Source organism: Myxocyprinus asiaticus, chromosome 21 (assembly GCF_019703515.2).
Source record: "Myxocyprinus asiaticus isolate MX2 ecotype Aquarium Trade chromosome 21, UBuf_Myxa_2, whole genome shotgun sequence".
Lineage (NCBI taxonomy): Eukaryota > Metazoa > Chordata > Actinopteri > Cypriniformes > Catostomidae > Myxocyprinus > Myxocyprinus asiaticus.
In genome coordinates this window covers 1-8,683 of record NC_059364.1, presented here as the reverse complement: position 1 = coordinate 8,683, position 8,683 = coordinate 1, and positions in this window count along the sequence as shown.

The window sequence follows — 8,683 nt, the reverse complement described above, 5'->3', positions numbered from 1 at the left end:
TGTTAACAGAAAGTTGAGTGGAAGGAAAAAGTGTGGAAGAAAAAGATGCACAACCAACCGAGAGAACCACAGCCTTATGAGGATTGTCAAGCAAAATTGATTCAAGAATTTGGGTGAACTTCACAAGGAATGGACTGAGGCTGGGGTCAAGGCATCAAGAGCCACCACACACAGACGTGTCAAGGAATTTGGCTACAGTTGTCGTATTCCTCTTGTTAAGCCACTCCTGAACCACAGACAACGTCAGAGGAGTCTTACCTGGGCTAAGGAGAAGAAGAACTGGACTGTTGCCCAGTGATCCAAAGTCCTCTTTTCAGATGAGAGCAAGTTTTGTATTTCATTTGGAAACCAAGGTCCTAGAGTCTGGAGGAAGGGTGGAGAAGCTCATAGCCCAAGTTGCTTGAAGTCCAGTGTTAAGTTTCCACAGTCTGTGATGATTTGGGGTGCAATATCATCTGCTGGTGTTGGTCCATTGTGTTTTTTGAAAACCAAAGTCACTGCACCCGTTTACCAAGAAATTTTGGAGCACTTCATGCTTCCTTCTGCTGACCAGCTTTTTAAAGATGCTGATTTCATTTTCCAGCAGGATTTGGCACCTGCCCACACTGCCAAAAGCATCAAAAGTTGGTTAAATGACCATGGTGTTGGTGTGCTTGACTGGCCAGCAAACTCACCAGACCTGAACCCCATAGAGAATCTATGGGGTATTGTCAAGAGGAAAATGAGAAACAAGAGACCAAAAAATGCAGATGAGCTGAAGGCCACTTTCAAAGAAACCTGGGCTTCCATACCACCTCAGCAGTGCCACAAACTGATCACCTCCATGCCACGCCGAATTGAGGCAGTAATTAAAGCAAAAGGAGCCCCTACCAAGTATTGAGTACATATACAGTAAATGAACATACTTTCCAGAAGGCCAACAATTCACTAAAAATGTTTTTTTTATTGGTCTTATGATGTATTCTAATTTTTTGAGATAGTGAATTGGTGGGTTTTTGTTAAATGTGAGCCAAAATCATCACAATTAAAAGAACCAAAGACTTAAACTACTTCAGTCTGTGTGCATTGAATTTATTTAATACACGAGTTTCACAATTTGAGTTGAATTACTGAAATAAATGAACTTTTCCATGACATTCTAATTTATTGAGATGCACCTGTATATTAGGGTTTCTACTGATTTATCAATCATCAATTATTTGCAGAGGTGTAGTCAAGACCAGACCATCCAAGACCCAGACCAAGACTAGACCCTTCAAGATCAAGTCCCAGACTAAGACCAGAGTCAGTTCAGGAACAAGGCAATACATTTTTATGCACCAAGATGCTGAATTTATATTTGAAACAACTTCTTTAATGTTTTCAAATGCAAATCTGAACACTGCAGTCTCCTTTTCCAGACAGCGATATGGAGAAAACAGTCCAGTTTTACAAGATGCCTTCATAACCCAAATGCCCCAGGTGTCACAAAGCAGTTTATTCTTCTCCCATAATAAAAGATAATCAAAAGTGTCATATATGGCTCTTTGTTACAGGCATAATTTTTAAAAAGAAGAAAATGCTAATAGATTGTTAATGAAATAATAATATATCAGTTTATCCAGTAGGATCTTAAGGCACATTTTGTGGTTACTTATCTAATTTCTTTAGGATTGGTTCAAAATTATGAAGAATTCCCTCAAGATTTTTTGCATCATAAATGAACTCTCAAAACACAGATGGCTGATTCACATGTTAACATTAAATGCCAAATTCATCTTTGCGAATTTAAACTGAGAGATGGTAACTTAATTGAAAACTATTGTTGGAAAATTAAAATATTAAAACAACTATGCATAATCAGAATGTTCTCCACTGACAATAATGCTGATCATCTCTGATCGAAATAAAGACAAGTGCTGGTGTGAAACAATTGCAATAATTGAAAACAACAGTTTGAATGAACTGATTCAAGTAAATGAGTCGGACTTCCTAAAACCACGGCTAACTGAGAACTGTGTTTCATATGCATTATTAATATAACAAAATAATGTTTATTTTTCAAAAATCACAACATGTCTATTGAGCACATGGATGCAATGGCCAATAAGAGGCAGGGGCGGACTGGCCATAGGGAGCACCAGGCATTTTCCCGGTGGGCCGCTGTGTAATTTGGGCCAGCCCGCTTCTGCGCAATTACCGGCCCGTCCTACAGGCAATATAGGTGGCCATCCTGGGCTCCAACATGCCTGTGCGGAACTCCTAACAAAGCAAAACTTTAATAAACTTTACAAGACCAGCCAATACAGTTGCTTTTATTTTGACATAATGTAATGGCTGGCTTTTATTTTGAAATCACTAACACATCGGAGAGCACATCTGTATGTACCAATCAACTCCCTACCTCGTGTGGACCTCATTATTTGACATACAAATCACAATAATCAAAAACAACATATTAAATATAAGATGAGCTCTCAATAATCACTAAATGACAAATAACTGCAAGTTACAACAAACACAATAACAGCAGCGTACATAAAATCTGCAAATAGTAAAGCTATGAGCAGTACATAGTCATTTGCATAATTTATTCATACCGCAAAGCATTAATGGGAGCTGAAGTGCGGCTTAATGAATAATGCTCACGCCTGATAAAAATGCAGAAAATAAGACATGAAAAATATTACTTTGTGGCTGTTTGAGCCTTTGAGGCTTACTTTGTTTAAATGATAGCAGAAACAGCGCTTGTCAACGCATAGGGCTTTTCACTTTTTCTCAAGAATAATCTGGGGAAGGAATTAAAACACTGCAGAATATAAAGATGCAACAAACTCACATAGATTGAAAATATAAACATTTAATCTGCAAAACATCTGCAAAGATCTACACTTTAAGAGGTATATTTACATATATTTATATTTGTTTATATTTACCTATATATGTACATATTCTGGCCAAATTTGTTTTCACTGATATTTTAAAATAAACATTTACACAAAGTTATGTGAGTAATTGACATTAAATTTTAAGCATTGTCATCAGTGTCCTGCTGTGTGACATTTTCTTCATCTAAATTTTTAAAACAACATTTTATGATCTTTTATAGCTATATATCAGAATCAGAATCAGAATGAGCTTTATTGCCAAGTGTGCTTACACATACAAGGAATTTGTCTTGGTGACAGGAGCTTCCAGTGTACAACAATACAAAAACAATACAAAAACAGCAGCAAGACATAGATAATGATAAAAAATAAAAAACAGTTATACACATATGTACATACACACACACAGACACACATACATACACACATACACATACATAGTGCAATCTAATACAAATCTGTTATCTGTTATGTACAGTGCAAATACAAATCTGTTATGTACAGTGCAAATGTTATTTTGTTTTTGTTTTTTTGTTCTTTTGTTTTGTTTTTCCAGAGGAATGAAATGGCAGAAGAGGTTGGATGTGTTGGATAAATATAAAAAAGACTAAACTCTGTATTGCACATAGTTATTGCTCAATGGGGCAATTTAACTGTTCATGAGATAGATAGCCTGAAGGAAAAAACTGTTCCTGTGCCTGACGGTTCTGGTGCTCAGAGCTCTGAAGCATTGGCCAGAAGGCAACAGTTCAAAAAGGTAGTGGGCAGGGTGAGTGGGGTCCAGAGTGATTTTTCCAGCCTTTTTCCTCACTCTGGAAGTGTAGAGTTCTTGAAGGGAGGGCAGGGGGCAACCAATAATCCTCTCAGCAGTCTGAATTGTCTTTGTAGTCTTCTGATGTCTGATTTCGTAGCTGAACCAAACCAGACATTTATTGAAGTGCAGAGGACAGACTCAATGACTGCTGAGTAGAACTGTATCAGCAGCGCCTGTGGCAGGTTGAACTTCCTCAGCTGGCAAAAGAAGGACAACCTCTGCTGGGCCCTTTTCACAATGGAGTCAATGTGTGTCTCCCACTTCAGGTCCTGTGAGATGGTAGTGCCCAGGAACCTGAATGACTCCACTGCTGCCACAGTGCTGTTTAGAATGGTGAGGGGGGGGGGGGTCAGTGTTGGTGTGTTCCTCCTGAAGTCCACAATCATCTCCACCATTTTGAGCATGTTCAGCTCAAGGTTGTTTTGACTGCACCAGACAGCCAGCTGTTCAACCTCCCTTCTGTATGCAGACTCATCGTCATCTCGGATGAGGCCGATGACAGCAGTGTCGTCTGCAAACTTCAGGAGCTTGACAGAGGGGTCCTTGGTGATGCAGTCATTGGTGTAGAGGAAGAAGAGTAGTGGGGAGAATACACATCCCCTGGGGGCACCAGTGCTGATTGTACAGGTGCTGGAAGTGAGTTTCCCCTGTCTCACAAGCTGCTGCCTGTCTGTCAGAAAGCTGATAATCCACTGACAGATAGACAAGGGAACAGAGAGTTGGTGTAATTTATTCTGGAGTATAGCTGGGATGATGGTGTTGAAAGCCGAACTGAAGTCCACAAAAAGGATCCTTGCATATGTCCCTGGTCTGTCCATATGTTGCAGGACATGATGCAATCCCATGTTGACTGCATCATCCACAGACCTGTTTGCTTGATAAGCAAATTGAAGGGGATCTAGAAAGGGTCCAGTGATGTTCCTCAGGTGGGCCAACACTAGCCTCTCAAATGATTTCATGTCCACAGATGTCAGGGTGACAGTTCTGTTGTCATTGTGATTCCTGTGATTTTTGGTTTCTTTGGGACATGAATAATTATTGAGCGTTTGAAGCAGCATGGGACTTTACACTGCTCCAGTGATCTATTGAATATGGGGGCCAGCTGGTTAGCACAGGATTGAAGACACGCTGGTGAGACACCATCTGGGCCTGAAGCTTTCCTTGTCTTTTGTTTCCAAAAGATTAGGGTTAGGATATAGGGATGAAAACCACCACGCTTGTGCCGGATTGCCATAACTTTTGCCAGGAAGGTGGCAGAGGCACAAAAGCAAGCCCTACCCACCCCATTTTCAAGGGTGCTCTTTCCAGTGGCACCACCATTGAGTCTTTCCAAGGTCAGCCAGTGCCTCAACCCAACTGGCCCTCATAAGAATTGCTGTTTACATCTTAGAGACTTGGCGGCCACAACACACTACAAAGACACTGCTGGGATTTGAACCCACAACCTTTGAATGGCCACATTTTGCAATTTAGAAATCCAATGCGCTATCCATTGCACCACAGAGCCCGCATTATGCACCTTGTTGTGTCTCCAACACTCTGAGGTTACACTCTCTGTGGTAAGGAACTCAACTTCCCAAGAATTAAGAATTGAACACACTTTCAATAGGAGGTGTCAGGATCTCCTATCCTCAGGAGGGGCCAGATAGCACAGTCACTGACAGATAAGTACTGCTAAGATTTGAAACCAGGATATCTTGTTTATAAGAAATATACCTTGACCAGCTAAGCCACAGTACCCTGTTGGAAAAGTGCGTTAGCTTGTCAGATTATCATTAAAATATAGCCAAGGAAAGATTTGTGAACAGGATTGGCTTGTACCCTTGATCAGTGCAGCAAATTTACTTGAGTAACCTTTTTCTGTTGGCTTTTAGAAAAGCACAAATTTCTATTAGGGTTAGGATATAGGGATGAAGGTTAGGTTAGGCTATAGGGATGAAAACCACCACGCTCATGCCAGATTGCTATAACTTTTGCCAGAGGCACGAAAGCAAGCCCTACCCCTCCATTTTCAAGGGTGCTCTTTCCAGTGGTACCACTGCTAAGTCTCTATGAGGTTAGCAAGTGCCTCAACCCAATTAGCCCTCCTAAGAGGAGCTGTTTACATCTTAGAGACTTGGCAGCCACAACACACTACAAAGGCACTGCTGGGATTTGAACCCAAGATCTCCTGTTTACTAGGCAGGCATTTTAACCAACTAAGCCACAGCACCTTTTGCTGCAAATTCTCCATGGGAGGTCATCAGATCAATGAATAGGCCATGCTATTGAGAGCATGAATGTGTTTGTTTGAGAAAAGAGTTTTGGTGGTCAGATAGACTTGTTCGTTAGGGTTTAGGGTTAGGGATATAGGGATGAAAACCACCATGCTTATGCTGGATTGCCATAACTTTTGCCAGGAAGGTAGCAGAGGCATGAAATCAAGCCCTACCCCCCCATTTTTGAGGGCACTCTTTCCAGTGGCATCACCACCGAGTCTCTATGAGGTCAGCAAGTGCCTCAGCCTGATTGGTCCTCCTCAGAAGTGCCATTTACATCTTAGAGACTTGGTGGGCACACCACACTACAAAGGCACTGCTGGGATATGAACCCAGGATCTCCTGTTTACTAAACAGGCACTTTAACCAACTAAGCCACAGCACCTTAGTGTTAGGGTTAGGATATAGGGATGAAAACAACCACGCTCATGCCGGATTGCCATAACTTTTGCCAGGAAGGTAGCAGAGGCACAAAAGGGTTAGGGTTAGCTGGGTTAGGGAATTGTAAGATACAGGGTTAGGGTTAGGGATATAGGGATGAAAACCACCATGCTCATGCCGGATTGCCATAACTTTTGCCAGGAAGGTGATAGAGGCATGAAAGCAAGCCCTACCCCCCCATTTTCAAGGGTGCTCTTTCCAGTGGTGCCAACACCGAGTCTCTATGAGGTCAGCAAGTGCCTCAACCCGATTGGCCCTCCTACAAAGTGCCGTTTACATCTTAGAGACTCAGCAGCCACAACACACTACAAAGGCACTGCTGGGATTTGAACCCAGGATCTCCTGTTTACTAGGCAAGCATTTTAACCAACTAAGCCACAGCACCTTTTGCTGCAAAGTCTCCATGGGAGGTCATCAGATCAATGAATAGGCCATGCTATTGAGAGCATGAAAGTGTTTGTTTGAGAAAAGAGTTAGGGTTAGGATATAGGGATGAAAACCACCACGCTCATGCTGGATTGCCATAACTTTTGCCAGGAAGGTGATAGAGGCACGAAAGCAAGCTCTACCCACCCATTTTCAAGGGTGCTCTTTCCAGTGGTGTCACTGCCAAGTCTCTATGAGGTCAGCAAGTGCCCCAACCCGATTGGCCCTCCTACAAAGTGCCATTTGCATTTTAGAGACTCGGCAGCCACAACACACTACAAAGGCACTGCTGGGATTTGAACCCACAACCTCCTGTTTACTAAACAGGCACTTTAACCAACTGAGCCACAGCACCTTCTGCTGCAAAGTCTCCATGGGAGGTCATCAGATCAAGGAATAGGCCATGCTATTGACAGGATTAGGTTAGGATATAGGGATGAAAACCACCACGCTCGTGCCGGTTAGGGGTTAGGTTAGGATATAGGGATGAAAACCACCACGCTTATGCCGGATTGCCATAACTTTTGCCAGGAAGGTGATAGAGGCACGAAAGCAAGCTCTACCCACCCATTTTCAAGGGTGCTCTTTCCAGTGGTGCCACTGCCAAGTTAGGGTTAGGTTAGGTTAGGGTTAGGATATAGGGATGAAAACCACCATGCTCATGCCGGATTGCCATAACTTTTGCCAGCAAGGGTTAGGGTTAGGGTTAGGTTAGGGTTAGGGGTTAGGGTTAGGGTTAGGATATAGGGATGAAAACCCTATATAACCCACCACGCTAATGCCGGATTGCCATAACTTTTGCCAGCAAGGTGATAGAGGTACGAAAGCAAGGGTTAGGGTTAGGATATAGGGATGAAAACCACCACGCTAATGCCGGATTGCCATAATTTTTGCCAGCAAGGTGATAGAAGCACGAAAGCAAGGGTTAGGTTAGGGTTAGGATATAGGGATGAAAACCACCACACTAATGCCGGATTGCCATAACTTTTGCCAGCAAGGTGATAGAAGCAGGAAAGCAAGCCCTACCCCCCCATTTTCAAGGGTGTTTTTTCCAGTGGTGCCATTGCCGAGTCTCTATGAGGTCAGCAAGTGCCTCAACCCGATTGGCCCTTTTACAAAGTGCCGTTTACATCTTAGAGACTAGGCAGCCACAACACACTACAAAGGCACTGCTGGGATTTGAACCCAGGATTAGGGTTAGGGTTAGGTTAGGGTTAGGGTTAGGATATAGGGGTGAAAACCACCATGCTCATGCCGGATTGCCATAACTTTTGCCAGGAAGGTGATAGAGGCATGAAAGCAAGGTTAGGGTTAGGTTGGGTTAGGGTTTAGGGTTAGGTTAGGGTTAGGATATAGGGATGAAAACCACCATGCTCATGCCGGATTGCCATAACTTTTGCCAGGAAGGTGATAGAGGCATGAAAGCAAGCCCTACCCCCCCATTTTCGAGGGTGCTCTTTCCAGTGATGCCACCGCCGAATCTCTATGAGGTCAGCAAGTGCCTCAACCCGATTAGCCCTCCTGCAAAGTGCCGTTCACATTTTAGAGACTCGGTGGCCACAACACACTACAGCGGCACTGCTGGGATTTGAACCCATGACCTCCTGTTTACTAAACAGGCACTTTAACCAACTGAGCCGCAGCACCTTCTGCTGCAAAGTCTCCATGGGAGGTCATCAGATCAAGGAATAGGCCATGCTATTGAGAGGATGAAAGTGTTTGTTTGAGAAAAGAGTTTTGGTGGTCAGATAGACTTGTTCGTTGGCCAAATGAGCTTAGCAAAATGACTAAGGCAGTGACTCTGTTGGGACTTGAACCCACACCCTTTAGGGTTAGGGTTAGGATAGGGTTAGGATATAGGGATGAAAACCACCATG